The sequence below is a fragment of the Scyliorhinus canicula genome, chromosome 17 (assembly GCF_902713615.1).
Source record: "Scyliorhinus canicula chromosome 17, sScyCan1.1, whole genome shotgun sequence".
NCBI lineage: Eukaryota > Metazoa > Chordata > Chondrichthyes > Carcharhiniformes > Scyliorhinidae > Scyliorhinus > Scyliorhinus canicula.
In genome coordinates, this window is record NC_052162.1 from 28066862 (window position 1) to 28094333 (window position 27472).

The 27472-nt window shown below is 42.4% G+C and overlaps 1 protein-coding gene across 2 annotated transcripts in view; it reads right to left on the bottom strand.

Moving 5' to 3' along the window:
- LOC119952399 (AMME syndrome candidate gene 1 protein homolog) overlaps window positions 1–17911 on the bottom strand; it is a 270285-nt gene extending 252374 nt beyond the window's left edge. The window contains exon 1 of one of the 2 annotated variants that reach the window (XM_038776118.1): window positions 17706–17911. The gene's annotated coding sequence lies outside the window, so the exon portion shown is untranslated. The remainder of the gene's footprint in view (window positions 1–17705) is intronic. The other variant, XM_038776117.1, reaches the window with a different exon arrangement.
- Between the last annotated feature and the right edge of the window lie 9561 nt (window positions 17912–27472).

The following is a 27472-nucleotide window of genomic DNA, read 5'->3' on the forward strand; positions in this document are numbered from 1 at the left end:
CCCTTACCTGCGGCCATTGCTGGAGGCCCATTCCGCCATTCTTTGCTCCTGACTGGCTGAAGTCCCAACGGCGTGGATCTAATGTGGTACTCCCGGCTGGGATACTAGCGTAGCGTCTGTGGACTCAGTCTGCGGCTGGCATGGTCGGGGCAGGCCGATTGGAAGGCACGGGGTCCTTATATGGCACCGGGCTAATTTTGTGTGGGCGGTCATGGTCGGACGCGCGGCCGATCTGGGGGACTATTTGGAAGGTCCAGCTCCGTGGTCTGAGTCCGCCATGGAGCACGGCGTGGCCGCGGGAGGGCCCTTATCTGCAGCAAAAGCTGCGATCTTCCCGATGGTTCTCTGCTAGCCCCCTGCAGGGCTATATGTGCCCTTTTCACGCCAGTTATTTTGTCGTGAAAGGCCACAGTTTTTATGATGGCGTGGGGACATAGTCCCAAAAACGGAGAATCCAGCCCCTCATTGGCTGGCTGGCGGGATGGAGAATCCCGCTGCCGGTGGGGTGCGTCGTACCAGAAAACGGGTGTGGCAGGATGGAGAATCCCGCTGCCGGTGGGGTGCGTCGTACCAGAAAACGGGTGTGGCAGGATGGAGAATCCCGCTGCCGGTGGGGTGCGTCGTACCAGAAAACGGGTGTGGCAGGATGGAGAATCCCACCACATAGCTTCAACTGAACCACAATCCTCACACACTGATTAATTCACCACTACCCCATCATTATGATGCAGGCTTCACATTCATACTTTCACCCCATTTTCACACACTTAGCACTGCTGCAAATCTCATCTCCACAACTCATTGCTTGCACACACTGCCAGCTATTCAACCAACACAGGCACATTAATCAAACAGATTGCACAACACACGCTGACACACTTCCCTCTCTCCTGCAGAACAAAGTGGTATAAACGAGCAGCAGCATCTAACTAGAGGGGGACAGGCACTGATGCATGTCCTCATGTCAATGGAGGAGGTTACGCAGAATATGATTGGAGTGGCCATGACTAAGGCTGTGGCCCGTGGTGGGGCTGGAAACATAGAAGCTGGTGATTTGTTCATACTTAATCCTCACATGCACTTCCCCCCGTCCTACGATCTCTGTTGATTCACAAACTCCAGATGATCTGAGGATGCAACTCTTGCTCTCCTTGTCTCCCACTGTGTCAGCCATGGTTCAGTTGGTCACCTCGCCCCTGAACCAGGAGGGTTGTGGGTTCAAGTCTCATTACGACAATCAATTGGGATAAATTTGTGAGTTCATAGAATCTACAGTGCAGAAGAAGGCTGTTCAGCCCATCAGGCCTGCACCGGCCCTTGGAAGGAGCACCCCACTTAAGCCCACTCCTCCACCCTATCCCTGTAGCCCAGTAACACTGAACCTTTTTCGACACTAAGGGCAATTTAGCATGGCCAATCCACCTAACCTGCACAGCTTTAGACTGTGGGAGGAAAACGGAGCTCCCGGAGGAAACCCACGCAGACACAGGGAGAACGTGCAGACTCCGCATAGACAGTGGCCCAAGCGGGGAGTTGAAGCTGGGACCCTGGCGCTGTGAAGCAACAGAGCTAACCACTGTACTGACATTTAAGTGCAGTGATGAGGGCGTCGGAGTTGCTTTCTTGAGGATGTGGTATTAGATCTAGGCCGTGTCTGCCCTCTACGATGTATAACGTGACGCTATTTTCAAGTTTTTACTGGGCAGCCTTCCCATGTGGTATATGGACCTTTTGTCACTGGTAGAATATCTGTGGCAGTGGGATGGGGCCCTCAAGTGGCTATCAATTGGTGCTTTATTGTCCTTGACCTTCCCCACCCTCACTTAGTCAGGGGAAAGTGGGTTGGTAGATCCACCTTCTACCCTCTCTCCTGATTCTAAGCTCACCTCCATCTCAAAGACATTCCTGAGGGGGAAATTAAATTCCACCCACTATGATTGAGAACTTATTTGATCCATATTTTTACAATTTGCAGGTCCGCCATCATTTAAAACATTTTTCTGGTTGAACTAGTCAGAGGGTGATTTCCAAATGCCACTTGCCTATTTCCATAGAATGGTCGAGTGTCAGAGGAAAATTGAATTGGTACTCATGCTGGTGGTGCTGTGCAAATCTCCATGAGGGCAAACCGTCCATTAAATAATGGGAAAAGGTCAAGGCATCTTCAGTATCACTTTGTAAAACTGATTTTCTTCATGGGTAAGTCATTATAAATTGTATTTCTAACTTTTAAGATGTTTTATTTCTCTTTGTCAATTGTCATTGTCCTCACCCCAACTGCTCTACTGCCCTGCTACTCTGTTCCTTAGCCACTGGTTCTGTTCCTTCTCCATGGCCACTGTCTCAGGCTAAACCATGTGGTTGACATATGCAGTATCTCATTTGACTTTGAGTTGTGCCTCTGAGACCGTACCTTCTCCATCACAAAACTACCTACTTCTAATTCTGTAACGTTGCCATCATTGCCCTTGCCAAGCCTATTTCCTGCCGAAACCCTCACCCATGCTTTTGTTATCTCCAGACTTGACTATTTCATCACTCTCCCTGGCAGCCTTCCATCTTCCCCCCTTCCTTAGCTGGATCTCATGCAAAACATTGCTGTCCAGACTCTAACTCATATCAAGTTCTGTTCATCCCTCACCCTTGTCTTACTGATCTTCAATGGCTCCCAGTCCAGTTACACATTAATTTGAAAATAATCTTCTGCTCATAGCCCTCCATAATCACACCCCTCCTTAACTCTGTAATCTCTTCCAGCCCTACAAACTTCCATGATCTCTGCATTCCTCCAACTCTGGCCTCTTCTGTCTCCACCACTTCCTTCATTCTACTATTAAAGGCTCTGACTTCAGGCATCTGGGCCTTAAACTTTACAATTTCGTCCCTAAGGCTCACTGCCTCTCTCCCCTTCAAGTCAGCCCTTAAAACCTACCTTTTACATCAGTCTTTTTAGGCATCATTCCCAATAATTCCTTCTTTGAAATACTATCAATTCTAGCCTGATTACATTCCTGTGAAGCACATTGGAACACAAATTCTTGTTAATTTTGAATTGCCTTATGCCCCACCCCCAGTTAGCTGCTCCTTAACGGCAGAAATAGTTATGACCCAACTCTGAAATGTTCTTATCAGATTCCCATTTCGTCCACCGCCAGCAGGCCCATAGCTGTTCCTTTCATCAGCTGTTTCAGCGAGTCCTGCTTCCAATATAACCACCATAGGTCAACTTTGCTCACATCCCCTCCCACAGCTAATTCTTAGAATATAAATACAAGAATATATGTTATTTATAACACTGAATTATGTTAACATATATGTTAATGGTTTGGATGCCAACCCGAATATTAGGACCCCCTAACATTGTTCTAATTTCCCCTGCCAGCCTCTTACCCTCCCCTAACCCCATTCTGATCCACTTTGCCTTTGCGCACAACCTAAGCTGTTCCAACTTCCTCCCGTAACCTACACACCAATTATTCTTGAACCTGTATCCTAGGGTGCAAACCCTTCCAGAATACTTAAAGTAACTTTGTTTTAAATTTAAAAATTGTACCACAAAAGGAGGAAGAAATTAAATCTTGGAGCAAAAACAGACTCTTTAATGCTTTAAAACTTTAGTCCTTCCATATACCACGTGCAATCGCTCATTCTTTTAGAGTGAAAGCGTTTCGGGCAAGGCCAGTATTTGTTACCCATCCTTAATTGCCCTTGAAGAGGGCAATACAATTAATCATAGGTTCATCATCATTTCCTGACAAATATTTCTGCAGTTTCGCCTCATCTCCATTTAAAGATGATTCTAATGGAACTCCAAAATATCTAATTTTCCTTCATTATTCATTCTCGAACCCAAGTCACTCTGTGTGTTTGCACATTCTCCCCGTATCTGCGTGGGTCTCACCCCCACAACCCAAAGATGTGCAGGGTAGGTAGATTGGCCATGCTAAGTTACCCCTTAATTGGAATTTTTAAAAAAATTATTCATCCTTGACTGTTTTCTGCCATTTCAATTGATTCAGCATGTCTGAAACCATTGTGTTCTGTAGAAAATTCATACATCTGTGTCTGTATTTTACTGTATAATCATCCATTAATTCTTCCTCAAGTTCTTTATTAAAGAAGCCATCCCCTGTCGACAAGCCCTCCGTATACATTGGATCCGTTCAGATGAGGAGGAACGTAAGATACATCTACAGATGCTGAAAGATGCCCTCGTATGAACGGGATATGGCGCTCGACTCACTGATCGATAGTTCCAATGCGCCACAGCAAAAATCCGCATCGACCTCCTCAGAAGACAAACACGGGACACAACCAACAGAGTAACCTCGTCATCCAGTACTTCCCTGGAGCGGAGAAACCACAAAATCTTCTTTGCTGCCTTCAACACGTCATCGATGAAGATGATCATCTTGCCAAGGACATCCCCACACCCCCACTACTTGCCTTCAAACACCCGTGCAACCTCAAACAGACCATTGTTTGCAGCAAACTACCCAGCCTTCAGGAGACCATGACACTACACGCCATGGCAACCTTTGCAAGACGTGCCAGATCATTGACATGGGTACCACCATTACACGTGAGAACACCACCCATCAGGTACACGGTACATGCTCGTGCGACTCGGCCAACTTTGTCTATCTCATATGCTGCAGGAAAGATGTCCCGAGGCATGGTACAATGGCGAGACCATGCAGACGCTGTGACAACGGATGAACAGACTTCGCACGACAATCACCAGGCAAGAATGTTCCCTTCCAGTCGGGGAACACTTCAGCATTCAAGGGCATACGGCCTCTGATATTCGGGTAAGTGTTCTCTAAGACGGCAACAATGCAGAATCGCCGAGCAGAAACTGATAGCCATATTCCGCACATATGAGTACTGCCTCAACTGGGACCTTGGATTCATGTCTCATTACATTCACCCCCCACCATCTGGCCTGGTCTTGCGAAATCCTACCAACTGTCCTGGCTTGAGACAATTCGCACCGCTTCAACCTGTGATTATCCCTCTCTCCAGTCTCTCCATCTTAATTACCTGCAAAGACTAATCTTGCATCAATAACATTGTCTATATATGTGTTTCTGGAACCCAACTCTTCATTCACCTGAGGAAGGAGCTGCACTCCAAAAGCGAGTGATTCGAAACAAACCTGTTGGACTTTAACCTGTTGTTGTAAGACTTCTTACTGTGCTCACCCCAGTCCAAAACCAGCATCTCTACATATTTATTAAAGATGCTCAGTCACCACAAAATACGTGAGAGTGTATGTCACATATGCGTAACGAAAATAGAAAATGCTGGATAAACTCAGCAGGTCTGGTTGCATCTGTGGAGAGCGAATGGAGCTAATGTTTCAAGTCTGGATGACTCTTTGTCAAAGCTTGAACATACCCATAACTTTGGGAAGAAAACCATTCTAACCTCAAAATCTTTCTGAGACTTACACAGTTCATGCTCTTATTCTCTAGTTCTGTTTTTACATTCCCAAGTTAATGGCGAGATGGTGGTTTAGTGTGTTGTGGTATTGTCACTAGACTAGTTGCATTCACCCAGTTAAGTTGGGAGTAGTTCATCATACTCCTAACTTTTGTATCTTGTAGATAGTTGATGAGCTCTAGTTACTTGCTGAATATTTCCCAGCCTCGGCTAATGAATGGGCCCTGCTGCACAAATTGAACTTGGGCAGTCTGGTGGAGGGGGTGAAAGGGGACTTGAAGAGGTGGTATGCCCTCCCATTCTCCTTGACGGGGAGAGTGTAGACTATTAAAATGAACGTTCTGCCAAGATTTCTATTTACATTCCAGTCCTCTCCAGATTTTCCTTCCCAAATCTTTTTTCATAAGGGTGGGCAAGTTAATTTTGCCTTTGTGTGAGCAGGTAAGGCTCCCAGGATTCGGAGAGCTTTTCTACAGAGGGGACGTCATTCGGAGGGCTGGCATTACCAACTTTAATGCTCTACTACAACGAACATTGAGATGGTGTGACGGTGGTTTGAGAGTCGGGGTCTCATGTCTACAGCTGCTGGTTATTCCATTCCTCTCCGGCCAGATTCCGGTTACCATGGGTTCACGCCATCGGGGATGGATGCACGTTCAGGATTTGGAAGCGGAAAGAGGTAGAGAGGTTTATGGATCTGTTTGTGGAGGGTAGGTTCACGGTACTGGAGGAGATGATGGACAAATATCAGCTCCCGAGGTATCTGTTGGCGTGGGACTTTGTTTGCAAAGAACTCTCTTCATTCCCCCCAGTTACCGAGGCTTACACTGATCTTGTGATGAGTTGGGAGAAGGGAAGATCTCTGACATATATGTATGATTGCCGGAGATGGGGAAGGCTCCGTTAAGAAGAAATAAAGGGGAAGTGGGAAGAGGAATTGGGCCTGGGTCTGGAGGGAGGGGTCTGGAGTGAGATTTGTATTGGGTAAACTCCAGTTCCTCTTGCGCCTGGCTGAGCCTGATACAATTTAAAGTAGTCCATAGGGTGCACCTGACCATGAATGGGTTCTTCCCCACTGTAGAGATGTGTGAACAGTGTCTTAAGTGGGTTGGCAAACCGCTCGCACATGTTCTGGTCCTGCCCAAAATTGTTTGAGTTCTGGGTCTTGTTCTTTGAGACCATGTCAGAGAGTGGTTAGGGTGTGGAATCAACTGCCTGCTGTGATAGTGAAGTCAGACGCTTTTGGAACTTTCAAGCGGTTATTGGATAGGCACATGGAGCACACCACAATGACAGGGAGTGGGATAGCTTGATCTTGGTTTTGGACAAAGCTCGGCACAATATTGAGGGCCAAAGGGCCTGTTCTGTGCAGTACTGTTCTATGTTCTATGTTCTAATGTTCTGGGACCTGTGTTCAAATCCCACCACAGCAGATGGTGAAATTTGAATTAAAAGTCTAATGATTACCATTAAACCATTGTCATAAAAACCCATCTAGTTCACTAATGTTCTTTTAGGAAGGAAATCTTCCACCTTTACCTGGTCTGGCCTAATTATGACTCCAGACCCACAGCAATGTGGTTGATTCTTAAATGGCCCAGAAAACCACTTAGTTCAAGAGCAATTAGGGATGGGCAAAAAATGCTGTCCCAGACAGCGATGCCCACATCTCCTGAATGAATTAAAAAAATTAAATAACCAACTAATATCTACATTATTCAGATTAAAACCTATATCAAGAGGGTTTCAAATTGTCAAACAGGGAGAACTACAAGACTTGTATTGATAACTGTTTTTTCTTCATAGCTAGTCCCTTGGTTTCAAGGATGACTTGCTTCCACTCTGTTTCGATGGGTTTGGAGAAGTCCAATGTGCAATTTGCAGACTGCCACATGCAGGTGGTAGTGCTTTGAGGGTTGGGTAGATGACTTGTTGGGAGGTTTGTGCGCTCTCTGATACCATAACTATACCTCTGCACATTCCTGACAAAATCTCTCAATGTTTTGGTGCCTTCGCACCTTCTCCATTTCGATTTGTCAGAAGTCGAGGACTCCGTTGAGCTGGTAGGAATGTTTGACCTCTTCCAGGGCGCTTTGGAGACTTCCCTAAAGCATTTCCATTGCTGGGAGTCTCCTGCCATGACTGAGTAGAACAGTTGCTTTGGTGGTCTAATCTCATGCATACGGTTGATACCTACTGACCAGTGGAGATGGTGTTGAGTGATGAGCATTTCAATGCTGGGACAATTGGCTTGGGAGAGGGCGTTGCTGTTGGACCTTCTTTCTTGCCACTCTCATTATGAGCAACAATTCAACAATAAATCTAGTCTGATGAGAAGAAAAGGAAGGCATCTCTCAATGATATTTAAGTTGAATGAGAAATTTAAAAATGATTAAGAGGTGACAATCTTTAACTGTCATGATAATTAGCTTATAGCCCACCCAAAATGGATTGCTTCCTCTCCAAACTTTCAGTCTCCAAAGCCTTTGAACATGGTATTTCTCCCCTAAAGCTCTCTGCCTTCTTCAAATATCACTTCCCTTTAAGACCCTCTTTAAAACTTACCTCTTTCACCAAGCTTTTAGTCACCACTCCTAATAGCTTCTTATTTGGTCTGGTGTCCATTTTCCTCTCATTACACTTTCGTAAAATACCTTGGGACTTTGACATGCTAAAGATGTTAAATTATGGTAGTGGTTTCTGTATATAAGAATGGTGAATGTAATTTGGAGAAACAGCCTATTAATCATAAATTGCTTTGAAATATTCTCTAAGTGTGATAAAGTGCAAAGTAAATCGATTTAAAATTTTCTACAAGACAATATGATATCCAAACAAGGGAGGTTTATAAGAAACATCCTTGAAATATATGTTATATGAAGCTGAAACATTATATTCAAACAAAACATTCTTTTAATTCTTGTTACATCTGTCAAGTTTCATCAACTCAGCAACTGTTCAGAAATTTCATAAATCCTCCCCTAAACCACAGATAATATTATAAAGTTCCAGCAGCATATCCAACTAAAATCTATTTGTTAGATAAATATTGCACGTCAGCAGAAATAAGAGATATGAAAAGAAGTGGCTATGTTCGAAAGAAAGTGGCAAAATTAAAAATAGACCCAGGAACTGCGGCCATCTCATGATACAGAACGCACCAAGTTATTTTAAAATATTGTTTATTCCTTAGTAAATATATATATACTGTGTATGAATGTTTTTTCACAAAATGTATATCTTCTTTTGAGAAAATATACCAGAACTCATTTCTAGTGTCATGAATCTGCTGAGCAACAGCAGGAAACAAAATTAACAAAACATAATTGGATGCGAGATATCCAGCAACAGGTAGAAATCTGCCTAGAGACAGCAGTAGACGGTATTCAAAAGGCCCCATTGATATGTGTCTCTCCCAATAACAAGATTAGAAGGCTATTTAGATAACAATCAGCTGTGAATAGCTTATGAGGAGAAACAGTCCATAGACATTTGGGAAGGTCCATGGGGTATATATATGTTAATGTATAGTCAAAGGGGTTGATGGGGCAGATAGCTAAATACACAGAAAAATAATCAAAGAGAAATAAAGGTATAATTAGTTTGACGATCAGAAGCCAAGGAGGCAATTAATATCTAGCAGTCTCAGAAAGCAAGTTTCCAGCCATCAAGACAGAAAGTTTGTTTTTACAGCTAGCAGCCCAGAGATCAAGTTTGCATGAGGCCAGTCTCTGATAGCTACGGCAGTGTAGAAAACTCTCATAATGGCAGTTTTAAATATTTTCGCTGGACCAGGAAAATACATTTCCCAGACTTGAGCATCATCCCAGTATTGTGCAGGAATTATAAACTGGTTATTTAATTTGAATGTTGTTTGAGTAAACGGAGAAGTCTCAGTGAGTTCAGGTATCAAAGATATATTTTGGAACTAGGGTACGTTCCATATAACCAGTATGTGGGTGTTTAGTAATTCATACATCTTAATTGCATGAGAGTAGAGTAGTCCTGTTCATTGCATTTGTCTTTTCTGTACTTTAATAAATAGGCTTTAACAATTGTTATACAATGACTGGGCTGTTTAATCACCCTGGGGTTTCACTTGTCTCTTCACACCAGATCAAAACTATACATACATGCCAATGCTCCAAGTTTGGATACCCTCGCAGATAACATCTATCATCAAGAAAGAAATAGCGAGGCATCTGGATGGAAATTGTCCCATTGGGCAGACACAGCATGGGTTCATAAAGGGCAGGTCGTGCCTAACTAATTTAGTAGAATTTTTTGAGGACATTACCAGTGCAGTAGACAACGGGGAGCCAATGGATGTGGTATATCTGGATTTCCAGAAAGCTTTCAATAAGGTGCCACACAAAAGGTTGCTGCATAAGATAAAGATGCATGGCATTAAGGGTAAAGTAGTAGCATGGATAGAGGATTGGTTAATTAATAGAAAGCAAAGAGTGGGGATTAATGGGTGTTTCTTTGGTTGGCAATCAGTAGCTAGTGGTGTCCCTCAGGGATCCGTGTTGGGCCCACAATTGTTCACAATTTACATAGATGATTTGGAGTTGGGGACCAAGGGCAATGTGTCCAAGTTTGCAGATGACACTAAGATGAGTGGTCAAGCGAAAAGTGCAGAGGATACTGGAAGTCTGCAGAGGGATTTGGATAGGTTAAGTGAATGGCCTCGGGTCTGGCAGATGGAATACAATGTTGACAAATGTGAGGTTATCCATTTTGGTAGGAATAACAGCAAACGGGATTATTATTTAAACAATAAAATATTAAAGCATGCTGTTGTGCAGAGAGACCTGGGTGTGCTAGTGCATGAGTCACAGAAAGTTGCTTTACAGGTGCAACAGGTGATTAAGAAGGCAAATGGAATTGTGTCCTTCATTGCTAGAGGGATGGAGTTTAAGACTAGGGAGGTTATGCTGCAATTGTATAAGGTGTTAGTGAGGTCACACCTGGAGTATTGTGTTCAGTTTTGGTCTCCTTACTTGAGAAAGGATGTACTGGCACTGGAGGGTGTGCAGAGGAGATTCACTAGGTTAATCCCAGAGCTGAAGGGGTTGGATTACGAGGAGAGGTTGAGTAGACTGGGACTGTACTCGTTGGAATTTAGAAGGATGAGGGGGGATCTTATAGAAACATATAAAATTATGAAGAGAATAGATAGGATAGATGTGGGCAGGTTGTTTCCACTGGCGGGTGAAAGCAGAACTAGGGGGCATAGCCTCAAAATAAGGGGAAGTAGATTTAGGACTGAGTTTAGGAGGAACTTCTTCACCCAAAGGGTTGTGAATCTATGGAATTCCTTTCCCAGTGAAGCAGTTGTGGCTCCTTCATTAAATGTTTTTAAGGTAAAGATAGATAGTGTTTTGAAGAATAAAGGGATTAAGGGTTATGGTGTTCGGGCCGGAAAGTGGAGCTGAGTCCACAAAAGATCAGCCATGATCTCATTGAATGGTGGAGCAGGCTCGAGGGGCCAGATGGCCTACTCCTGCTCCTAGTTCTTATGTTCTTATAACATCAGCGTGTTTCCTGACTCTAGTAAATGTTGTAAGACAACTTTGAGGTTATTCATACTTGTCACAGCTCATAGACTGGAGTGGGGTCAGGAGAGATATGGTGGAGAGCGGTGCAAGTGCAAGTTTGATTCCTGTTCTGTGCTGGCTCAGGTGCTTTATGGAGCTCCTGTGGCTAATATGTAGTAATTGTCCTCAGTGCCTCAGGGCTAACAAAGGAGTGAAACAGAAAAGAAATTGCCTGATTGCTATCCAGTGAGACCTACTGAAAATAGAGGCTAGAACAGGAATGGGCTGAGCAGTGATGCTCTTACAAATTGGGCACAGTAAGAAGTCTTACAACACCAGGTTAAAGTCCAACATGTTTATTTGGAATCACGAGCTTTTGGAGTGTAGCTCCTTCACTCACCTGATGAAGGAGCTGCGATCCGAAAGCTCGTGATTCCAAATAAACCTGTTGGACTTTTACCTGGTCTTGTGAGACTTCTTACTGTGACCACCCCAGTCCAATGCCGGCATCTCCACATCTTAAAAATGTATATATCTACCTGAGTTCACCCTGGATTCATGTATGTAATGGGCCACTTTAGTGAGCTCTGAGGAAGTCATGTATAGACTCTGTTTCTCTCTTCACAGATGCTGCCAGACCTGCTGAGTTTTCCCAGCATTTTCTGTTTTATTTCACTTTAGTAAGGTATCAGAGAGCTGCTGGCACCCATGAAACTGTAAACCAACTTGAGGAAAATGAAAGAGAGAAACACAGAGACAATAAAATAAGTGACATTCCTCAAAAAGCTCTATCAGTAAGATTGAAAAATATTTCCTTTTTTTTGACAGTTTTGAAATACAACTATGATTCATTAAAGTCAAGTAGATATGGTCTAAGATATATTCTTATTGTCATTAATGGTTGACTTTGATGCCTTTTTTATGCTATTATCTGTGCAGGCAATAAAGAGCTAGAGGCAACACTAAGACTTTTATTTAAAAAATATATTTGTGGTTTCAATAAAGTACATCAATCCAAAGATTCCACTGTGAATATACTGAATGGTAACTTTAACGAAATTATCAGATTAACTCATGGAGCTGTCAACGATATGAAAAATCCAATTTAAAGAAAGAATGATTGAAAGTGCTAAAAGTCTAAAGCTACAAGCTATTAACTTTGTTGATCTAGCTATTTCAGAATTGTGCTTTTTAAAATTTTCTATTGACAAATCTGTTCGGTAATGATGATGTGTCACTCAGTTAGTAACTTGTCTCTTGTATTCACATTTACACACAGAAAAAAGAATCATTTTGAAGTGATTCATTTCATATGGGGCAGCACGGTAGCATGGTGGTTAGCATAAATGCTTCACAGCTCCAGGGTCCCAGGTTCGATTCCCGGCTGGGTCACTGTCTGTGCGGAGTCTGCACGTCCTCCCCGTGTGTGCGTGGGTTTCCTCCGGGTGCTCCGGTTTCCTCCCACAGTCCAAAGGTGTGCGGATTAGGTGGATTGGCCATGCTAAATTGCCCGTAGTGTCCTAAAAAGTAAGGTTAAGGGGGGGGGGGTGGGTTGTTGGGTTACGGGTATAGGGTGGATACATGGGTTTGAGTAGGGTGATCATTGCTCGGCACAACATCGAGGTCCGAAGGGCCTGTTCTGTGCTGTACTGTTCTATGTTCTATGTTCTATATGCTGAGCTTTTAGATGTTTCTGAGACACAATGAGGTCCTATCTAATTTCAAGAATGGTTCCCGCCATTTTTCTAGAATTGTCATCAAATGTGCAGATATATTTTTTAAATCTGTATAGCGATCTTTAATTTGTGGGAATGCAGCCTTTTTTAAATTAAATGTCTGAGAGAATAACAAAGGCTATTGCTTCTATCATTGTGTCATTAACAAAGCTGTCATTTATCACATCACATATTACATTTTCAGTCATAGGAAAAGGATTTAGAAGGCATGGCTGCCATTTCCAGTAGTGTGGAATAATAGCTTTGAGCCACAGCTGCCATTTCATGTACTGTGCAATAATATTTAAGTGGCGGATTCATGTAATGAAGAACTGGGTCTGTTTCGATTCACACTGTGAAGCTGTATGACTCTACTTTCTGCTGCAACCTACTTCCTTTTCTTTTCCAAATCATTACAGACTGTCACTACCATATGAGAAAATGCAAGATAAAATAAATCTTCCTACATCTAAGTCCTGAGGACTTTTGTGTGTCACCCATGTTCACGTTTTCTTTTTATGTCAAGAAGCATGCACACGGCAATGTCATGTGACACATGAAGCGATGGGGTGGGGGGAGAGAGGGGGTCAGGTTTTGCAGTCTCTCGACATGAAATTCTCAACATTTCAGAACAGTGGAAGGATGTCCAGATCAGCTTTAAATAAATTAGAAAACATACATAATAAAAAATACTGAAATGTCATTTATCCTGAAAATCCGTGTATCTACCAAACTATGTTAATCTTTAATTGTTCTATCATGACCGTTTGAATGGTCATCGGCCTGATGTGAAAGTCATTAAGTAAATCCTTTGCATTGATCTAGCATTTTATCACGCCTCGGAATATCCCAAACTTCATTACAATCAATGGATGCGTTTTTTAAGAGCAACAACTCTTAATAACAATTGTTATTAATTGCTCCTGCCTTGGTGGCTGCACTTCTCGCTGTCAAAGCCCTCATTTTAAAAATTCTCTCCATACATCTTATCCCTCCTTTAAGACACTCCTTAATACCTGCTTCTTTGTTCAAGCTTTTGATCATCCCTCCCCAACTAATATCTCCTCATATGGTTCGATATCAAGTTTTGCTTCATAAAGATCGTATGACGTTTTTAAAGGCACATTATTACATTAAAAACATTATGTAAATAAAAGTTGCTGCTGTTGTTATGAGCAGTAGAGTTCCATAAGCAGCAAAGTCACCAGATGATCTGTTTGTTTGATGGTGTTGGCGGGTAGAAAACTATTGGTCAGGACATAACCTTGATGTTCAAATAGTGCCTATGGATATTTTACATGCAGCAGACTGGGCTTGGGTTAAACTTATTATTCAAATGATAACAATTCCAACAGTGCAGAAGCTGTTTGATTGCAGCAAAAAGTCCGGCTAGATTATGTGCTTAAATTGAAGAATGGAGCTTGAACTTACAATGTCAGATGAGTCTGTCAGCTGAGCCAACCTGACGCTAGATGGTATTACCAATTGAAAGAATGGACAAAATGCTTTTAGGAGAAGCATTAACACCTCATTGCAACATTTGCTGTCTAAAATTCAATGCACTGTATCTAACATATCTGCTATGTTAGCTCCAGCAAAGGCCATTTTATTCCATATTGGCATGTTAATTGTAATTCTTCACATCAGCGATTATTAGTAGTTTCAGAATGGAGTAGTGGGAAAAGACAGTTAAACATTTCTGTTTCCTGTAACATTAGAATACAAGATCAGGGATGTACTTCTGAGGCTATATAAGGCTCTGGTCAAACCCCATTTGGAGTATTGTGAGCAGTTTTGGGCCCCGTATCTAAGGAAAGATGTGCTAGCCTTGGAAAGGGTCCAGAGGAGGTTCACAAGAATGATCCCTGGAATGAAAAGCTTGTTGTATGAGGAATGGTTGAGGCCTCTGGCTCTGTACTCGTTGGAGTTTAGAAGGATGAGGGGGATCTGATTGAAACGTTCAGGATATTGCGTGGCCTGGATAGAGTGGACGTGGAGAGAATGTTTCCACTTGTTGGAAAAACTAGAATCAGAGGACACAATCTCAGACTAAAGGGACGATCCTTTAAGACAGAGATGAGGAGGAATTTCTTCAGCTAGAGGGTGGTGAATCTGTGGAACTCTTTGCCGCAGATGGCTGTGGAGGCCAAATCACTGAGTGTTTTTAAAACAGATAGATAGGTTTTTGATCAATAAGGGGATATGGGGAGAAGGCAGGAGAATGGGGATGAGAAAAATATCAGCCATGATTGAATGGTGGAGCAGACTCGATGGGCCGAGAGGCCTGATTCTGCTCCTATTTCTTATGGTCTTATGGTCTTACAAATCAAATGGAGACCGAAGGGACAAATTAAATCTACATTTTTAAGATAACATCTGCAACAATAACTTCCATTCATATGGTGCCTTCAAGGTAACCAAATGTTCCAATGTTATAAAATAACATTAAGCCACATTTAGACATAATTAAGTGAGGAAAATTTTAAGGGACATCTTACAGGTGAAGAGAGACGTGGGAGGCAGAGATGTTTAGGAAGAGAATTTTAGGGCTCCTAGGGCCTAAACAGCTGAAGGTACTACTGCCATTGAACCATAGAATGCCTACAGTGCAGAAGGAGGCCATTCAGCCCATTGAGTCCGCAACAACCCACTGAAAGAGCACCCTACCTAGGCCCACTCCCCCACCCTAGCCCCATAATGCCACCTAACTTACGGGTTAATTTTATCATGGCCAATCCACCTAACCTGCACATCTTTGGTCTGTGAGGAAACTGGAGCAGCCGGAGGAAACCCACTCAGGCACAGAGAGAAAGTGCAAACTCTACACAGACAGTCATCCAAGGCCAGAATTGAACCCAGGTTCCTGGCATTGTGCCAATCACTGTGCCATCATGCTGCCATAGATGAGCAAATTAAATCAGGATGTTAAAGAAGTCTGGTTAGAGGAACAAAGATATCTCAGAGGGTTGTAGGACTGGAAACGTTTACAGAGAGAGGAAAGGGCAGGCAAAGCCGTGGATGGATGTGAAAACATGGATGAGATTTCCCAGACTAGGAGCCAATATCAGAGAGCAATATGGGTGAAAGGGGCTTGATGTGAGTTTGGATATGGGTAGCAGAATTTTGATAGGGCAAGTTTTTGGAGGGTGGAAAATGGGTGGTTGTCCAGGAGAAATAGTCACAGCCAGGGGTAACAAATACATGGATGAGCATTTCAGCTACAGCTCAGGATCAGAGACAGGCCATGTTACGATGGTACATCTCGGCAGGCTACATGATGATATCGCTAAGTGATCAGAAGCTCATGTCAGGATTAGATCTGTCCACATATTTTTTTATTTTATAACTGTGCTCATTAAAATAATTTCAAAAATGAAGTCTGATGTTATTTTAAAAAATAAATTTAGTGTACCCAATAATTTTTTCAAAGGGGTAATTTAGCGTGGCCAATCCACCTACCCTGCACATCTTGGGCGGGTGGGGGCGAAACCCACGCAAACACGGGGAGAATATGCAAACTCCACACGGACAATGACCCAGAGCCGGGATCGAACCTGGGACCTCGGCACTGTGAGGCAGCAGTGCTAACCACTGCACCACCGTGCGGCCCTTGTTTGATGTTATTTTTACTGTACAAAAAAAAAGAATTTTAAGTAACAGAATGGAACTCCTCTATTGGAGGAAATATGAATGCAGCCTGCTCCTTGCTGATCTCAACTAGGGTATTTGGTGCAACAGCTATTTCTAGTCCCTTTCGTCTTAGCAGGGGAAGTGTGGTGGTGGGGAATAGTCAGGGTTCTTGATGTAGTTACTCTCCCCTGACCCCTGCTGGAAAGCACTTATATGTGGATTTTGCTGAGGACAGTATAAATGCATTGTGAGGTCTTCCACAGTTGAGAAACCTATCATTATTCACTGTGTAGGCCATGCAAACAAAGAACAGCCACTTGTAACCAGTGAACCAATGATTTTGGTTGAAAGGGCAGAATATAAAAACATAGTTATACTTCATTTGGTGTTATCAGTAATTGATGAAGCCTGACCTGATTTTATGCAAGAAAATGTAAATGAGTTCTGTAAATAAGAAACGATCAGTATATATATGGTATGTACAATTATGTTTTGGAAAGACATTTATAAATCAGTATATCAGCATTTTATCTCTCCAGTTAGCTTCATTTGGTTGTCTGATATATTTAGGCACATCATTAAAGAGACAGCTGTAAAGCATTCTTGGTGTCTGAGAGGCTTGGCCATTGTTCCTAGCAGTACAGAGCAGGAGGGTTTATCCCAATCCACCTTGCTAACCTGTGCCAGAACAGTTTTATCGGTGGGCTAGGGTGAGGTATGAAAAAAAAACTGATCAGAATTTCCACTTGATTTTTGCACAGCTGGAAGTTCAGTCTATGGAGGCAGAGGGAAGAAGGGGGAGAACATGATAAAGCGACATCACATCCAAATACCTTCCACTGCAACAGGGGTTTCTCGTCAACGGACCCAACGTTACTGATGTCAAATGGCCCTTTAAAAAGTCAAAAGAAGTCTTGCAGCCTGCATTGGAACTGGAGACTGCGAGCATCGCCAGGGCAAAGCTTCAGTGATAGAAACAGGACTGATTAAAGGCCTCCCCACATTATCCAGTGAAAATTAGGAATGCATGAAAAGGGGTCCTACTTTCAGCCATTAACCCAACCGAAGGTAGAGAGCGCAGCAGACAGTGACAACGAGACAGCCAGCCAGCCACTCGGACTGGATGCTAACGGATACCGGAGTCGCCTTAATCTCCACAGGAGATGAATTACTGGGAGATATGCAATCAGCGATTAATGCAATCTGCTAATAATAACACCAATCCGAATCCAGGGATCCATGTAAAAGAAAAAAAATGCAAAAATGGAAAACCACAATTAAAAGCAGGAGATCGAGTTACATGCACAGACACATTCCTCGCTTTTGTTTTAAACATATAAATAGCCGCTCGGGTGATGAATGGAGCAGGACTTACCGTGCTAGACTGACAGTCAGACCGGGATCGAACGCTGTGAGATCCAGCCACTGGAAATGCGTGGAATCGGTTCCAAAGAGGAAAGTAATCCGGCGTGATTGAAACACAGCGACCAAGGAGAGAGAGAGAGAGAGAGAGCGAGATCGCTGAGTCACCAGCAGCTCAAATCTTTTAACATTCTCGCTGCGTTAGCGTCTGCATCTGCAGCACCGAAATGCTCCCAAAATAGCGCACCAGAGTCGTCACCAGAATTACTTGCTGGTGACGACTAGAGAAATCTGAGAAGGTCTTTAATATACATCGTGCAGTGTAGCGACAGGGTCGCTCGGGTCTACCGTCGCCGACTGCTAAACAAGCAGGAAAAAAAACAAAGGTGTTAGGGTCAAAGCATGCAAATTCGCAAAATATGGCCACATCTTTCAAAGTGGCTGGCTTTTTGAAACCCACCAATTAAATCACGCCTTCGGTGTACCTAATGAGGTATCTGAAGATACATATCTGTTATCTTTTCGAATTATTGATGGATTTGAATGAGAATTAACGCAGGATGCAATTTGAAAGATCCCAGCAAAGTATTCTGGACAGGAGAGCAGTCATTGGCTGTTTCTGCAGCTGTGCTTCCTGGAATGTCTGGATACCATCAAAATCATGTTATGGCTGCAAACTACCTTTCCCCTTTTCCCTCACAACAAGTATAATGAGGCTCCATTATTAGGACTGTCCCTTTAATGAGCTAAAACGCACACAACCACATCTCCGGTATGCTCGAATACAAACATATTTTGGCCAAACCTTAGTGTATTCCAGACATCAGAGATTGTAGCTGTAACTCATGATGTAATAGCAGGCCAATCAAAACACCGTCGCGATCAGAATAAATTATCTGTTGATATCCTTCCTCCACCAATAGCCCAGCTGGGTTGCCTGTGTCTGAGGTGACAAGTACTGTCTACTCTGGGTAGCGCATTTATGAGGAGGGTCGATTCTCAGTCCCGGACCTGTGATTATTTATCCTCTTCAGCAGACAGAGCCCCCATGAGAATTTGCACTTTGATCATATCAGCAGCAGGCGCCTGGTGTAGTTTTCTTTCAATATTTTTTCTTGTTTGGATTCGGACAGAAAGGCTCATGTGAAACGCACTGTTATCATTCCAGGCAGACACATTGACATCTTTAAGGATCTTGGTTACTAAAACACGGTGGATGATAGACATCCGAAATGAAAACTGGAAAATGCTGTAAGGTTTTCAAGGATCAGAGGGAAAAGGAGAAGAGTTCAGTTTCCCTCCACACCGCCCGAATAATTCCACTTTAAGAACCCCATATCAAGTCGCTAGGGAGCACATCATTTGAAAATTGCTGTAAGGAGAGACATGTTACTGAAGCTTGGCATTGTGCGCTCATCAGGACAAATGAAAGAATTCTAAATTTCAAACAATCACAGCAATTTTCACTACAAGTTGTGATCTTTGAAACGTTCCACTCTTGTGTTTGTCCTGATGAGTGCAAAAGATAAAGCTTCGGCAACATGTCTCCCTTTCAACAATAAACCAGTATCCCTTGGGCAAAGCTAGACACTTAAAGGAGAATGCACATGACAGTCAAACAATGATGTTCAGTCATTTCATGCATTAGTGATATGGTATTACTGCAGTTTGCACGATTAAGAACAGAGCGTCACTGCTTTTGAATGTGACCTTATACCACTAAAGTTTTAGTTTATTGCTCTCTCCCTTGTTCAAACTCCGCCTTGCAGAATTAATGAATGTTGCAGCATCATCCTGCTCTCTTTTGAGACACTCGTCAAATATTTCCTGTGGATTGAGTAACTACAATGAAATATGTTTGGGGGTGGTAAAAATGTGTGGTTTGCCCAAAGTATTTATCAAAGAGCAATGATAGGGCATCACGGTGGCACAGTGGTTAGCATTGCTGCCTCACGCCGCCGAGGTCCCAAGTTCAATCCCGGCTCTAAGTCACTGCCCATGTGGAGTTTGCTCATTCTCCCTGTGTATGCGTGGGTTTCACCCCCACAACCCAAGAGATGTGCAGAGTAGGTGGACTGGCCATGCTAAAATTGCCCTTTAATTGGAAAAAATGAATTGGGTACACTAAATGTATTTTTTTTTAAATCAAAGAACAATGATGTACAGTGTCGCTAATTTATTTAGAAATTACCTTTGATAACCTCCTTATGGATTACATCCTTATGGGTTACAAGTTTGCAACATGATCCAGAATGATAGTGTTTCTACCATTAATTGGTTATCAGCGACTTTTCTTTCTATTGAAGGTAGGCCTAATCTTACAAATATACCTCTTGCAAACTAGCTGTGTATTATAAAACTGTGCATTATAATGCATTACAATGAGTTTACGTTCAATTTTATTCCTGAGGAACCAAGTTGGAAAAAAAAGGTTAGTAAGGAGTTCCACCATGTTCAGATATTGGGAAATCATGAGTTAGGGTGTATGGCATCATTGTTTTCTGAGTGACATAATGGATTTGCAGAAAGACGGTGCATCTTAAAAATTAAAATTACGATTTTCTTTTAGAATTGTGATTAATCTCACACCCTCTATTGAATTGGCAGTGGAAACCAACATTCTGTCTTCATGAATTTTAGCAAGGCGATTCACAAAGTCTCAGATGGCAGATTGGTCAAGGAAGTGAAAGCCAACGGGATACAGTGCAAGGTGGCAAACTGGGTAAAAAGTTGGCTTAGTAACAGGAAACAAAGGGTAATGGCCGATGTCTGCACTGACAAATGGAAAGTTGTTTCAAGTGGTGTTCCACAGGGCTTGATGTTAAGTTCCTTACTGTTTGTGTTATATATTAACGATTTGGACTTGTTGGGAGCATTATTGGGAAGTTTGCAGATGATACAAAGATTGGTGGAGTGGTGGACTGTGTAGAGGATAGCGATAACCTTCAAAATGATATAGGTGGATTGGTGGCGTTGTCAATAAAATGGTAGATGGAATTTAAAACAGAGAAGTATGAAGTCATGCATTTAGGGAGGTCAAACAGTTGTAGGGGGTACACAATAAATGGGAATATACTAAGAGGGGTAGATGAAGTGAGAGATCTTGGTGTGCAGGTACACAGCTCCCTAAAGGCAGCAGTTCAAGGAAATAATGTTTTTAATAAACCATTTGGAATGCATTCCTTCATTGGCAGATTATAAAAGTAAGGATATAGTGTTAGAATTGTATAAACTCTGGTGAGGCCACAACTGGAATACTGTGTGCAGTTCTGATCACCACAATACAGGAAGAACATTATTGCTCTGGAGAGAGTGCAGAGGAGATTTACAAGAATGTTGCCAGGGCTAGAAAAGTGTGGTTATGAGGAGAAATTGAATAAATTGGGATTGTTTTCCTTGGATCAAAGAAGGCTGAGGGGTGACTTAATTGAGATGTACAAAATTGTGAGGGAAACAGATTGGATGGACAGGATAAAATTATTTCCCTTGGTGGAGAATTCTAGAACCAGGGGACATAGATTCAAGAGGCAGAAGGTGTAGAGGGGATGTGAGGAAGAACCTTTTTACGCAGAGGGTAGTGGGAGTCTGGAATTAGCTGGCTGAATTGGTGGTGGAGGCAGAGACATGAAACTCTTTTAAAAATTACCTGGATCTGCACCTTAAGTGGGACCGGGCACAGGAAGGTGGGATTAGAAAGGGCACCTGGGTGCCCTGGGGATGGCATGGACAAGCTGGGCCGAATAGCCTCCTTCTGTGCTGTAACTTTTCTCTGATTCTATATGGAATAAGGAACATTTCTATGATAGAATTCTATCATTGCACATCCCAAATCTTTGAAGACGTTGTGTGCTTGTCTGCCTATAAGAATGGTCACTGGGAGATTGAGCTGTGCCCACCTGGAAACACCAGCATTATCTCATTATTTTAATTACTTTGACTTTGTAATAAATATTTATTTTCAATCCACTCAGAACAGTGGATTTAAAGAAATAAGTATATATTTCAAACCAATCACATACAGTTTCCGCAGCGGATTATTGCATTTATACTTTAATGAGATTGTAATCACGGTTTTCGAACCGTGTACATAATTCATGAAGACATTTACATAATGCCAAGATGTTCACGGCAAACAGTTAACCCTTTCAATCCCGTATCCCCCCCCCCCCCCCAAAGATTCCCAATTTCACAGTCAGGTCGTTTGATTCCTTTTTCAATCGGAGATGCTTTGTCAAAGTTAAAGACAGAAACAGGAAATGCAAGAATTGAAGTGCGTTTGTTTTTGTTCCATACGGTAGAAGTTCCACCCCCTTCTCCAACTCGATTGGCTTGGGCAGGGTGACTTTCCTCAGAGCTGATCAATCAGAGCCGGTAATCGATCCGCGCCGGGACTTCAGGAATGGCTGTCGCATCGAAGAACATTTGTCATTTTACATATTGCTATCGGCACTCTTCATCAATTGGCAATGCCTGGGACCACATGGAGCTAGAATTGAACATTCCCAATCTTAAAGTGACAGCATTTTGTTTTGTTCTGAAGACACGCTGAGGATTAATTTGAAAAGGAATCTGTCAATTGCTGAGTGTTTAACAAGATCCCGTTGGTGCTTATTAAAATGATGCTGACTTCCTTTACATTTGCAATTCGTGCAGAAGGGATAGTTGTGTCCTGTCTCTATGCCAGGTGAATGGCCAAAGGGTGATCCAGCAAAGGCCAGACAGTAAATGTAATGTTACAGAAAATATTCCAAACAAGTCACCATCCAAAAGAGAAGGAAATGTTAATATTTCAGATGTGACCCATCATCACAGTTGAATGATTATATCCAAGGCAGTAATTTGATTTTTTCCAATTGATTTCGAACCCAACTGTGCCCATTTCCAGCATTTTCTGTTTTAATTTCTGGGTTTCAGCATATGTGTTTTTTGTCTTAGCCACATAAACATGACATATTATGGATAGTGAATTTCTACATTGAGTGAGATCGCAAATAACTTACTTCTGCCCAAAAAGGTTTGGTATCCAGTGACTATATATAAATCTATTTTATTGAAGAGTGTCACGGAACACTTTCTTGCAGGACAAGCCTGAACACAAAACCAGGCGCAGGAAGCCACTGGAAGGGGAACAGCATTTAATCCATGTGCTGTCCCCTGTTAAAGGACGGGTGACGGTTGATGGACTAATGACCAGTTGAGGGTGATGCCCAAGTCAACAGAGTGAGCATCATATTTAAGAGGTTGACCATTTAGGATGGTGGTGAGTTCTCATAGATAGAATTTACAGTGCAGAAGGAGGCCATTCAGCCCATCGGGTCTGCACCGGCTCCTGGAAAGAGCATCCCACCCAAGGTCAACACCTCCACCCTATCCCCATAACCCAGTAACCCCACCCAACACTAAGGGCAATTTTGGACACTAAGGGCAATTTATCATGGCAAATCCACCTAACCTGCACATCTTTGGACTGTGGGAGGAAACCGGAGCACCCGGAGGAAACCCAGCACACACGGGGAGGATGTGCAGACTCCGCACAGACAGTGACCCAAGCCGGAATTGAACCTGGGTCCCTGGAGCTGTGAAGCGATTGTGCTATCCACAATGCTACCGTGCTGCAGTTCATGACAGGCATGGGCATTCTGCAAGTGAAAGATGGAAAGTACTGTCTTCGTGTTTTGAAAATGAAAATGAAATGAGCTTATTGTCACAAGTAGGCTTCAAATGAAGTCTGTGAAAAGCCCCTAGTCACCACATTCCGGCGCCTGTTCGGGGAGGCTGTTACGGGGATTGAACCGTGCTGCTGGCCTGCTTTGGTCTGCTTTCAAAGCCAGCAATTTAGTCCTGTGCTAAACAGCCCCTTTTTGGTTGACATGGCAGTAATGGTATAAGTTTAAGATCATTAGTGAGTGTGGTTTGCCGAGTGAAAAGTCATCAGCATAGGTGATTTTTCTTGATTAGATTGCAGACAATTATTCACATTGAAATTAAAAAAGGAGTGGCACTAAAACTGACCCCATGAGGGAGAGGCCATTGATTTGATATTCTTTGAACTGGTGACAATGTGAACTATGAAGCATCAGCCCCTTAGCAATATTTCCAATAATAACAATCACCCAGTATGGCAGAATTGTCCATATTTCTGACACAAAACTAGTACGCCATTTTCATAGACTGCTGTTAAATACAGAAATAGACACCATAACAGTCTTAAAAGTTTTTCTCCAAGCCATTTTCAATGAGGGTGGTGAGGTTAAATACTAAGCCACAAGTGCTGCAGTTATAGAGAATCCAACTTTGCCTGGGCTCAGTACAGCTTCAACTACTGGAGATACACATTGAAGGACCAATTACCCAAGTATCACATGCCAGATGCTCAAGAGGGAAATTTGTCAGTAGCTGGCTGATAACTTTACCTATTGTGCCATAATAATGGAACTTGGCCTTGATGGATGACGTAAGTGAAGAAAAATGATAGCCAATTCCAAGCTTGTTGATTAAGGTTTAAAAAGAAAATCAGGACATAGAACATTACAGCACAGAACAGGCCCTTCGGCCCTCAATGTTGTGCCGAGCCATGATCACCCTACTCAAACCCACGTATCCACCCTATACCCGTAACCCAACAACCCCCCCCCCCTTAACCTTACTTTTATTGGGACACTACGGGCAATTTAGCATGGCCAATCCACCTAACCCGCACATCTTTGGACTGTGGGAGGAAACCGGAGCACCCGGAGGAAACCCACGCACACAGGGGGAGGACGTGCAGACTCCACACAGACAGTGACCCAGCTGGGAATCGAACCTGGGACCCTGGAGCTGTGAAGCATTTATGCTAACCACCATGCTACCCTGCTGCCCACATATGTTGCCATGGCCGATTACAGCATCAGATTTCATATTGGGCAGCATACAGTCATGTTTTGATGGTGTGAACACTGATTTGGTGTTGAGGTGGTTGATTCTGGTTGGTGACATTCATCATGCACTTTCCATTTGAAGGCATTGTTGCAGCGGTTTCTTCCCAATCTTCGTAGATGACTTCCAAAAGCTTGGACTACCACAGATGGCCAAGTCTATTTGGGTGAATGTTCATGAGCACGCAGGTGATGGATGAGGCCCTCACTTTAACCCCAGCAGGTGCAACCCATCTCTGAAGTTAACTTTTCCCAATGGACTTGACGAGTAATATAAGGAAATACAATACCTGGGTGGGCATATATTTTGTAGTTTCAAGAGTGTGACATATTCTTCAGCAACACTGTGTACATGGGGAAAATGTCAAATGGGATTGTGAATTATGTCACATTTAGGGGCTGCCACAAAGCATTTGTAAGTTTCTTCCATTGGGATTTTAAGCTGCGGGAGGTAACAATGATCAATTTGTCAAGTCTCTGTAAACTTGGTCTAATTAGCTTCACTCAAATTCCTTGCAGATTCCATGCACTTTTGTTACATGGTAGTTGCAGGCTGGTTGTCAGTGTTGATTGTATGTAAATTGTTATGAATATCACAGCGCAATGCTGGTGTGGGTGACTGTTGATTGATGTGGCCCAGCAGAGGTCAGGTAATGAACCTGGATTCCATCTGTCTGAGTAGAAAATGTCACATTGTTTAGGGTAATGAATCAAGGCAAGCTCATTACTCGAGGTCACATTTGTAACTGGAATAGAACTAACATCCTAAGATATTATGCATCTGATGAGAACAGTTACATAGCTCCTACTGTGATGATTTACAAAGTGAATCAGTGTAGGAAAGACAATAATAAACAGAGGATACTTTCTGAGTAGTTGTACAGTACCTTCTATTACATACTTGCTGATACCCTGAATAAATTCAGGACCAGAGAGCAGCAGAGAAAATGATTAATATTGCATCGCTTGCTTCAACATAGTGACATCCTCTCTACCATGATAATTTCTTTGTAGTTATGTGCTGCTTTGGCAGAGAAGCACACAAAAATTATAGAGCGATTAACAACTACATAATCACCTGAAACAATGGACCATCCCTGGCCAAATTACCATTCCAGAATGAATGAATTTCTAAACTGTTCGGATGGACAGGAATCATTTTGAGCTGAACAATTAGCTATTTTGTAGGACGTTTTTATAAGTCCAGTTGTGACCTACAACTTTTACAAAGCCAAAGACTATTGAGAAATGGGGCAAAGGTGATCTTAATATTTTACATGCTACTTCACTGAGGATGCTGTTGTCGAATGTTTTGATTCTTCGATGCCTTCTATGACACAACTATTAATATGTATGCAAAGTTGAAGTAGATACCTTGGCACATCTCTTCATTCTAATTAGGTTCTTCCCATTAGCCCCCAAGTTTAATTGACCTATGACACTGCATTCACATGCTCTGCTATCTATGCCCATTTAGCTTCAAGCTGAAATTTAACAAAAGGTTTCTTTTTGACTCCAAAAAGCACCAACCTCCATTGCTCAACCTCCATTCACAGGATTCTTAGTAAGTCATCAAGAAGTGTTTCCCAACACTTGTATTATACAGTTTCAAATCAAAGTATTCACACACCTTATAATAACACCACAAGTACTTAATTAAAGCAAGTGACTTACTCATTAAGGGTAAGCATCTTCTTTTAAAGACATGTTGTATTGACTAGTTACCTTCCTAACAATTGCATACCTCTATATTTTTCATGCAGAGGAAACATTTGTAAAGGTTAGGCAAGACACTTACATTATGAGAATGGCCCTTCTATTGCTAGTCTTTACCTCAGAAAAACTCAATAATAATAAAATTGTCCTGCCCAATATTCCTTAATCTTGAACTGAAAATACATTGAGGATGAAACACATTTGCAATAACAAATTAATAACAAACTGTTATATTGCCACTGCTTGTTACGATCAAATCTGAACCATTTAACACAACCCTTCCAACTGCATCCCATTGCTGTTATTATACTTTATCTGTCTGCCACCATACTCAGTACTTATCCTGACTGGAGTATTATCCTTATTAAAATGCATTTAGCAAACTTTTCCAATAATGTTTCTTACAAACATTGAACAGTTACCATGTTGCACTGTTGACAAAAAGCCAACTGGTTTACTAATGTCCTTTGGGGAAGGAAATCAGTTGCCTTACCTGGTTTGGTCTGTCTGCAACACTATTCCCACGCTAACCTGATTGATTCTTAGCTGCCCTCTAAAATAATGATAAATTATTCAGTTCAACCGGAGGGTAGTATATTCTGGCCGAGCCAATGGTGCCCACATCCCGACAATGAAAGAAAAACTGGATATGATCACACAATTGATCCAAAAGTTTTCATCATGTTATTTTTGCACCTCCTGATGAGAAAAATTGCAGCCTAAACTCTTGATCTTGGCAAAAATAGATTTCGCTGATTTCATTTTCTATTCTTTAACAGAACCACATTACAAGAGTACAGCTTAAAATACAGAAGCTGCTCAGGCCAGGGGAAAAAGTGTTCAACTCCGAGGCCTGGTTTATCTTAAAGGGGAAGTGCCTTCTCAGCTGTTATCATCACTGAAATCCAGCAGGTTTGGGGGCGATGGATGATGTGTTGGGATTTGCATTCATTAACTGCAGTTTGGGGTGTCGCATTATAAAAAAAGGCGTTACCGTCGGCGATTGCACAGAATGATGTAAGGAACGGAAAACTATCGTTATAAAGAGGGCCGAGAGATTTCATCGAAGTCTTTTCAAAAACAAAATGTGACGAAAGGTTTTGATAAGGCAAATGGGGATGTGGGAGAACTCCTCCCTTTGAGAGTC